Below are 10,204 nucleotides of genomic sequence, written 5' to 3'. Positions count from 1 at the left end.
GATCTGCTCCAATTCCGTTGTTCTTTGAACCTGTTCAGTGTAATAATGACAATACAACTCTTTTCTATTCTATTCTAATACACAATAATACCATAATAATACAATTCCAATTCCAAAACCAAACCCGGCCCAGCAACATTCAGAATAGCAATCAACAGAGCGATTGAGGACACACAAACATGACATGACACAAAACAATCCAGTAGTCAAACAAAAATGAATAATATCAACAACAATATCAATATTAATAAGCATTTCAACATGGCAGTGATTAGAAATCCCTCATTGACATTATCATTACAGCCATTTATAAAAAAAAATTAAAACATTTAAAAAAATGAACAATAGTGTCACAGTGGCTTACACTTGCATCGCATCTCATAAGCTTGACAACACATTGTGTCCAATATTTTCCACAAAGATAAAACAAGTCATATTTTACGTTCATTTAATAGTTAAAACAAATTTAAATAATGGATCCCATATTCCAATATATGACTCATTATTATCTCAATTAAATGCAGTTTTTTCTACTGATATAATTTCCACAGCTTGTGTATACCAGTCAGTAATAGTTGGACTATCAACATCTATCCATTTTTTTAGTAGTACCCTTTTTGTTATGATGCATATTGAAATACATGCATGTTTACTATTTGATGACATGTTACTAATTGCAATTTAGTAACAAATCTTTAAAAAAAAAATATATATATATATATATATATACGGTTGTCAAATGATTAAAATTTAGTTGTGGTAAATCTATTTTTTTTTCTGTGGTTAACTCACAATTAATTGCGATCAATCACATTTTTCCATACTTAACTCATAACTAAACACCAAGAATCACATTTTCAAGATTACATCACATGTTTTTCGTAGTCAACTCGTAATTAATCGTGATGAATTACGAAAAAAAAAATAAATAAAAATAAAAAATAAAAAATAAAAAAATCGTGATGAATCACAGATAGATAAAAGTTGTTTATCTTTAATAAGTGCAATTATCGACTAGGGGTCTCAAACTTGAGGCCTCCAGGGCCCATTTTGTGGCCCTCTACTTAACTTCATAGTTTCAAATAATTGCGTATTACGGTAATCATGAATCCCACTAAGAATTAACTACACTAACGTTGCAAACACAAACTTTACAGCACAACAAACACACAGAGAGCAACTCCCAATTGATTACTTAACCAAAGTTAAGTAAATAAAGACAAAATCTTTCTACATAAAAAAAAAAAAAAATTCAAAATGATTATTTACCATGAAATACAATTATTTTCCAAAAACTAAAAGTTACCGGTAATCCAGTTTTTTTTTTTTTTAATTTTGTATTAAAAAAAAATCTAAATGTCTGGCATACTGTATATAACAGAGGTCTTCAAGAACCACTATTACATGTTTTGTAGACCACAAGAAAATGCTTTCAGTGTAGAAAAAAAATCATAACATGACGACTTTAATGTGCCTTTATAGTCGTGTGCACATTTTGTATGAAAGTAGACCGGAATATATGAGGGGCCGTTAGGGACATTATTCAGAATTACCTCTTACATACACTACTGAAATGCTCTCACATAAACAACTGAAATGTTTTCTCTCACACACATTTTAGTTCTTTATGTGAGAGCATTTCAGTAGTGTATGTAAGAGCATTTCAGTAGTGTGTATACGAGTGTTTCAGTAGTGTGTATAAGAGTGTTTCAGTAGTGTGTGTGTGACAAAAAGATTTCAGTTGTTTATGTGAGAGCATTTCAGTAGTGTGTATACGAGTGTTTCAGAAGTGTGTGTTAGAGAAAAACATTTCAGTTGTTTATGTGAGAGCATTTCAGTAGTGTGTATAAGAGTGTTTCAGTTGTGGGTGTGTGAGAAAAATATTTCAGTTGTTTATGTGAGAACATTTCAGTAGTGTGTATAAGAGTGTTTCAGCAGTGTGCATAAGAGTGTTTCAGTAGTATGTGTGTGAGAAAAAGATTTTAGTTGTTTATGTGAGAGCATTTCAGTAGTGTGTATAAGAGTGTTTCAGTAGTGTGTATAAGAGTGTTTCAGTAGTGTGTGTGTGAGAAAACGATTTCAGTTGTTTATGTGAGAGCATTTCAGTAGTGTGTATAAGAGTGTTTCAGTAGTGTGTGTGTGTGAGAAAAAGATTTCAGTTGTTTATGTGAGAGCATTTCAGTAGTGTGTATAAGAGTGTTTCAGCAGTGTGCATAAGAGTGTTTCAGTAGTGTGTGTGTGAGAAAACGATTTCAGTTGTTTATGTGAGAGCATTTCAGTAGTGTGTATAAGAGTGTTTCAGTAGTGTGTATAAGAGTGTTTCAGTAGTGTGTGTTGGAGAAAAACATTTCAGTTGTTTATGTGAGAGCATTTCAGTATATGTATAAGAGTGTTTCAGTAGTGTGTATACGAGTGTTTCAGTAGTGTGTGTGAGAAAAATATTTCAGTTGTTTATGTGAGAGCATTTCAGTAGTGTGTATAAGAGTGTTTCAGCAGTGTGTATAAGAGTGTTTCAGTAGTGTGTGTGTGAGAAAACGATTTCAGTTGTTTATGTGAGAGCATTTCAGTAGTGTGTATAAGAGTGTTTCAGTAGTGTGTATAAGAGTGTTTCAGTAGTGTGTATAAGAGTGTTTCAGTAGTGTGTTTAAGAGGGTTTCAGTAGTGTGTGTTGGAGAAAAACATTTCAGTTGTTTATGTGAGAGCATTTCAGTAGTGTATGTAGGAGGTTATTCTGAATAATGTCCCTAACGGCCCCTCATAGGAATAGATCCGCTCATCGCGCCTTCTAATCCGGTGCGCCCTATGTTACAAAAAATACCATATGTTAACAGCATTCAAATTAATCCCCATTCTTAGAGCATTCAGTCGATAACAACTGGACTGTTCGGTTTATCCTTGACCCGGATGAATGAGAATCTGCATGAACACTAATCGTTATTGTTAGTGTTTAATACGGTTGTTCTAAAATTGGTGGATTAAAAACAATCATGATATTAATTAAGATATATTGTTTTGCCTTATTGCCCAGCCCTAGTAATACATCGTGTCTGTTTTTTTGGTAAAATGTCACAAAGTTCACATTTTAGTTTTTTGCTGCTTTACAGAATGGTACACTATCATAAAAAAACACACATTACTGTTATTAGAACGATTTAGCAGGCAGGCATCTGTTTGAAACATTACGCTGCACAATCCAAGGTTGCGGACATTTCACTTCATTCCTCTTCATTGTTTGACATTCCTCTGCGGCACGTTGTGTATCATCCATACAAAGGGAAACGTAGGCGGTGTGGTCTACACTGGAAGTGGATAAAATTTTTGAGAACAGTGCTGGCAAAAACACTTGTTACAAAAATACTAACATTCTTCAATATCACTTGCTTTTATTTATTAATACATTTTCTATGCCGCTTATCCACATTCGGGGCCCTATTCTCCCATGTGCTTAAATGAAAAAAGGTGTGCAACCGCTAAGGATGCACATTATATTGTTAGGATTGTATCGGTACCGATACCAATATCGATATTCCTTATCGATACTGGTATTTATCAGTACTCTTACTGGTATTATATGTAATTGGGGTAAAGAAAGATGTGAAACATGCTTTTTAAATACAATTTTAATTAGCACAAGAGCCGAACAGCCACAACACACAAAGACAAAGATATGTTTCAAAGGGCCAATTTATTTCAGGCCAGAACAAATTGACAAAACTATTATAAATAGCTGCAACATATCATACATAAGTAACAAAAAGCATAATAACAACATGTCACAACATAGCTGTAAACCTGGCTTCACCCAAGGAAGGCACACATGACATGGTTATGTGTCATGTCACTATAAACAGCACACATACTGCTATACACATGCCTAAGCAGGCATTTTTCTCTCTCAAGGAATTGTGAAATAAAATCATGCCTTCAGGAGATCAACACTGTACTGAAGCCCAGAACACGCTACGCATTTCCCCAGTTTTAGTTTAGAGATAAGGAAAGATTGGCCTGGCCCACTAGGATCCCTCTTTATGTTTGTGAACTTTATAGTCTATACATTTAGAGTGATGTGATAATCAAACACTCTAGAAGTCTAGAATGAAAGAGTATATAAGAGAATTGACAGAGTTTGTACCTTCAGTGCTGAATGATGAGCAGAGGCAGAGTTTGGAGTGTCTTCTTTAGCTCGCTTTCCATGTTTATGTCCTCACTGTCCAGGTATGTGAAAATGTTTTCCGTGCCATTTGCTGTTTGACGCCGGTATCATGCTAATTAGCTGCCTGAAAGCGGGTGACTCCACTTTAGAAATAGCCTGCATGTCTTCTAGCACATATCGACGTTGTCCTGGCTAGCAGTGCCTCTGTTAAAATCCTTAGGTAGAGGCGGAGGTGGAGGTGAAGTGGCATCGAAGTCTGTGCCTCTCTTTACTAGCTTCGTCGAAGCATGTTGCTTTTGTAGCTGTTTCAGCAGATTTGAATTGCTGTTTTGGGCAGTAGATGGGATCTTTGATCCAAGACACAACTTACATTTAAGTAAAATGTTCTTTTCTTTGTGCTCGACAAAAGAAAAGTAGTGAGAATATCTCCATGTTAACAAACTCGACCGCGGCTCCGCCATAATGTCTTGTAAGTAAACACAGACACGCCCCCCTCCACTCCCCCCTACCCACACCCACACCCACACCCAGACACACACAGAGCGCGCCTCTTCCTTTTCCTCGTTGTGACACAAGAAGAATCAGAAGGACGACACTGCAACTCTCCAATAAAACACACTCAGATCTTCTGTTTCTAGCCGATACTACATAAACATGACGTAAAATAACGCAGTAACTTAGGGATTTCGCCATCTATGGTCCGTAATATCATCAAAAGGTTCAGAGAATCTGGAGAAATCACTGCACATAAGCGATGATTATACGGACCTTCGATCCCTCAGGCGGTACTACATCAAAAAGCGACATCGGTGTGTAAAGGATATTACCACATGGGCTCAGGGTTACTTCAGAAAACCACTGTCAGTAACTACAGTTGGTCGCTACATCTGTAAGTGTAAGTTAAAACTCTACTATGCAAAGCGAAAGCCATTTATCAACAACACCCAGAAACGCCGCTGGCTTCGCTGGGTCCGAGCTCATCTAAGATAGACTGCTGCAAAGTGGAAAAGTGTTCTGTGGTCTCACAAGTCCACATTTTAATTTTTTTTTAGAAACTGTCGTGGAAAATAACCATCCAGATTGATATAGGCGCAACGTTCAAAAGCCAGCATGTGTGATGGTATGGGGGTGTATTAGTGCCCAAGACATGGGTAACCTACACAACTGTGAAGGCGCCATTCATGCTGAAAAGGTACATACAGGTTTTGAGGAATGAAGTGAAATGTCCACATGAGCTTCAAGCACATCTGTGAAGTGAAAACCATTTCAGGTGACTAACTCTTGAAGCTCATCCAGAGAATGCCACGAGTGTGCAAAGCAGTAATCAGAGCAAAGAGTGGCTATTTTGAAAAAAAATTAATATAAAACTTGTTTTTAGTTATTTCATCTTTTTTTGTTAAAGACATAACTCCACTTGTGTTCAATCATAGTTTTGTTGCCTACAGTGAAAACAAAGAAAACACATCGAATGAGAAGGTGGGTCCAAACTTTTGGCCTGTACTGTATATATATATATATATATATATATATATATATATATATATATATATATATATATATATATATATACACTACCGTTCAAAAGTTTGGGGTCACCCAAACAATTTTGTGGACTAGCCTTCATTTCTAAGAACAAGAATAGACTGTCGCGTTTCAGATGAAAGTTCTCTTTTTCTGGCCGTTTTGAGCGTTTAATTGACCCCACAAATGTGATGCTCCAGAAACTCAATCTGCTCAAAGGAAGGTCAGTTTTGTAGCTTCTGTAACGAGCTAAAAACTGTTTTCAGCTGTGTGAACATGATTGCACAAGGTTTTCTAATCATCAATTAGCCTTCTGAGCCAATGAGCAAACACATTGTACCATTAGAACACTGGAGTGATAGTTGCTGGAAATGGGCCTCGATACACCTATGTAGATATTGCACCAAAAACCAGACATTTGCAGCTAGAATAGTCATTTAGCACATTAGCAATGTATAGAGTGTATTTCTTTAAAGTTAAGACTAGTTTAAAGTTATCTTCATTGAAAAGTACAGTGCTTTTCCTTCAAAAATTAGGACATTTCAATGTGACCCCAAACTTTTGAACGGTAGTGAATATATATATATATATATATATATATATTTTTTATATATATATATATATATATATATATATAGTTTTAGGCTTTTATTTTTTTAAATAATAAAAAATACATACATCTTTTTATTGTTATCTATCTTTTGTGTTCTCGTCTCCATATGAGTTGATGGCAAAGGTATGTTGATCGATACGGAAAAACAACAACAACAAAAAAACGGATGCATGATGCTTCTTTTTTTATGTCCTATTCATTATGCAAGCCCCGTGTGCAGTGAAGTTGTAAAATTGCAGTTAAAGTCCAATAGACTGTTGTATAATGGGAACATTAGCAGGGCCATAGACACCCAACCGGAGGGGGTTTGTTTTACACAAACATAAAAAAAAAAAAAAAAGACCTCGACTGCGGTTTAAACAGCTATTATCTATACCTCCAAACAGCACCGACAATGTGTTTCCCCAAGAAACAGCATCTTTCCCACGTTGCGGATTCACAAATGAATACCTTTTGTGCACCTTTATGACATCATGTAGCGATGTAGAAAAAAACAACTCACAGCTGAACTTGGTGGGGTTTTTTTTTTTATTGTCACGACAACCTCAGAGGAAACACACTGTCAGAATATTTCTGCACTTTATTGGTTTCCATGACATTCCTGAACTTCTTTCACTGTTTAAAATGTTGCTGATTCTCAGGTCCATTTCAATCCCGGAAAAGTCTCGACTTTGCTTCTCTGCGGATAAGTGCTGTGAGACAATTCTCTGATGCTACGAGAAAGAGACAATAGAACGAACAGAGAGACGCTTGGACTCGGAGAGATAATGAAAGGCCTTTTTTTTATTGTCCGGCTGTCGTCTCTTCCTCCCGTACAAGCCTGCTCTCTTCATGCTCTTCTCTGTAATGACGTCCTCAAAAGACGTATTTTACAGCAGCGAGCCTTAAAAATAGATTAATGTGCTAACGTCTCTTAATAAAGAAAGTTACTTTTATTAGGATTCCAGCATACTTTCTAACGTACACTACCGTTCAAAAGTTTGGGGTCACTCAAACAATTTTGTGGAATAGCCTTCATTTCTAAGAACAAGAATAGACTGTCGCGTTTCAGATGAAAGTTCTCTTTTTCTGGCCATTTTGAGCGTTTAATTGACCCCACAAATGTGATGCTCCAGAAACTCAATCTGCTCAAAGGAAGGTCAGTTTTGTAGCTTCTGTAAGGAGCTAAACTGTTTTCAGATGTGTGAACATGATTGCACAAGGGTTTTCTAATCATCAATTAGCCTTCTGAGCCAATGAGCAAACACATTGTACCATTAGAACACTGGAGTGATAGTTGCTGGAAATGGGCCTCTATACACCTATGTAGATATTGCACCAAAAACCAGACATTTGCAGCTAGAATAGTCATTTACCACATTGGAAATGTATAGAGTGTATTTCTTTAAAGTTAAGACTAGTTTAAAGTTATCTTCATTGGAAAGTACAGTGCTTTTCCTTCAAAAATAAGGACATTTCAATGTGACCCCAAACTTTTGAACGGTAGTGTATATTAGGCAGCAAAGTAATAAGAAAGAGGTATGCGTGACACAGGGCCACCCAAAGCTATATTAGGGCCCTAAGCAGAATTTTATTTGGAGCCCCCGTCCCCTTCTATGACAATGTTGTTTTTAGACGTTTTTTATTTATGTGAACCCCTTTTTATACTTTTTTTGAATTACAAACCCCGTTTCCATATGAGTTGGGAAATTGTGTTCGATGTAAATATAAACGGATATTCAGTTGAATATGCTACAAAGACAACATATTTGATGTTCAAACTGATAAACATTTTTTTTTTTTTGCAAATAATCATCACCTTTAGAATTTGATGCCAGCAACACGTGACAAAGAAGTTGGGAAAGGTGGCAATAAATACTGATAAAGTTGAGGAATGCTCATCAAAGACTTATTTGGAACATCCCACAGGTGAGCAGGCAAATTGGGAACAGGTGGGTGCCATGATTGGGTATAAAAGTAGATTCCATGAATTGCTCAGTCATTCACAAACAAGGATGGGGCGAGGGTCACCACTTTGTCAACAAATGCGTGAGCAAATTGTTGAACAGTTTAAGAAAAACCTTTCTCAACCAGCTATTGCAAGGAATTTAGGGATTTAACCATCTATGGTCCGTAATATCATCAAAGGGTTCGGAGAATCTGGAGAAATCACTGCACGTAAGCAGCTAAGCCCGTGACATTCCATCCCTCAGGCTGTACTGCATCAACAAGCAACATCAGTGTGTAAAGGATATCACCACATGGGCTCAGGAACACTTCAGAAACCCACTGTCAGTAACTACAGTTGGTCGCTACATCTTTAAGTGCAAGTTAAAACTCTCCTATGCAAGGCGAAAACCGTTTATCAACAACACCCAGAAACGCTGTCGGCTTCGCTGGGCCTGAGCTCATCTAAGATTGACTGATACAAAGTGGAAAAGTGTTCTGTGGTCTGACGAGTCCACATTTCAAATTGTTTTTGGAAACTGTGGACGTCGTGTCCTCCGGACCAAAGAAGAATAGAACCATCCGGATTGTTATAGGCGCAAAGTTGAAAAGCCAGCATGTGTGATGGTATGGGGGTGTACTAGTGCCCAAGACATGGGTAACTTATACATCTGTGAAGGCACCATTAATGCTGAAAGGTACATACAGGTTTTGGAGCAACATATGTTTCCATCCAAGCAACGTTACCATTGACGCCCCTGCTTATTTCAGCAAGACAATGTTATAAGAAAATGTAAGAGTTTGGGAACAACAGCAACTCAGCCACAAAGTGGTAGGCCACGTAAACTGACAGAGAGGGGTCAGCGGATGCTGAAGCGCATAGTGCAAGGTTGTCGACTTTCTGCACAGTCAGTTGCTACAGAGCTCCAAACTTCATGTGACCTTCCAATTAGCCCACGTACCGTACGCAGAGAGCTTCATGGAATGGGTTTTCATGGCCGAGCAGCTTTCTCTAAGCCATACATCACCAAGTCCAATGCAAAGCGTCGGATGCAGTGGTGTAAAGCACGTCGCCACTGGACTCTAGAGCAGTGGAGTGATGAATCACGCTTTTCCATCTGGCAATCTGATGGATGAGTCTGGGTTTGGAGGTTGCCAGGAGAACGGTACATTTCAGACTGCATTGGGCCGAGTGTGGAATTTGGTGGAGGAGAAATTATGGTGTTATAGTTCCAGTAAAAGGAACTTTGAATGCTCCAGGATACCAAAACAATCCCATGTTCCCAACCTTGTGGGAACAGTTTGGAGCGGACCCCTTCCTCTTCCAACATGCAACAAGCACCGTCCATAAAGACATGGATGACAGAGTCTGGTGTGGATGAACTTGACTGGCCTGCACAGAGTCCTGACCTGAACCCGATAGAAACACCTTTGGGATGAATTAGAGCCAGGCCTTCTCGACCAACATCATAATAACTTCATAAAAGAACCAAACTTCATGAATGTGTTTTGTGACCAACAAGTATGTGCTCCAATCACTCTATCACCAAAAAATAAGAGTTGTAGAAATGATTGGAAACTCGAGACAGCCATGACATTATGTTATATACAAGTGTGTGTAAACGTTTGACCACGACAAGTTTCGTTCCCTTTTATAAAAGCTTACATCACCCCTCTAAAGGCCTACTGAAATGATTTTTTTTTATTTAAACGGGGATAGCAGATCCATTATATGTGTCATACTTGATCATTTTGCGATATTGCCATATTTTTGCTGAAAGGATTTAGTAGAGAACAACGACGATAAAGTTCGCAACTTTTGGTCTCTGATAAAAAAAAGCCTTGCCCCTACCGGAAGTAGCGTGACGTTGTCAGTTGTTCACTCCCTCATATTTTCCTATTGTTTTCAACGCAGCTAGAGCTATTCGGACCATTACCCCATTAAATTGGCGGCCCGGAGACGTAGGAAGTCAAGGTGAGGTTGCTGGCTA

The sequence above is a fragment of the Entelurus aequoreus genome, linkage group LG01 (genome assembly GCF_033978785.1).
Source record: "Entelurus aequoreus isolate RoL-2023_Sb linkage group LG01, RoL_Eaeq_v1.1, whole genome shotgun sequence".
NCBI lineage: Eukaryota > Metazoa > Chordata > Actinopteri > Syngnathiformes > Syngnathidae > Entelurus > Entelurus aequoreus.
This window is presented reverse-complemented; position numbering follows the sequence as displayed.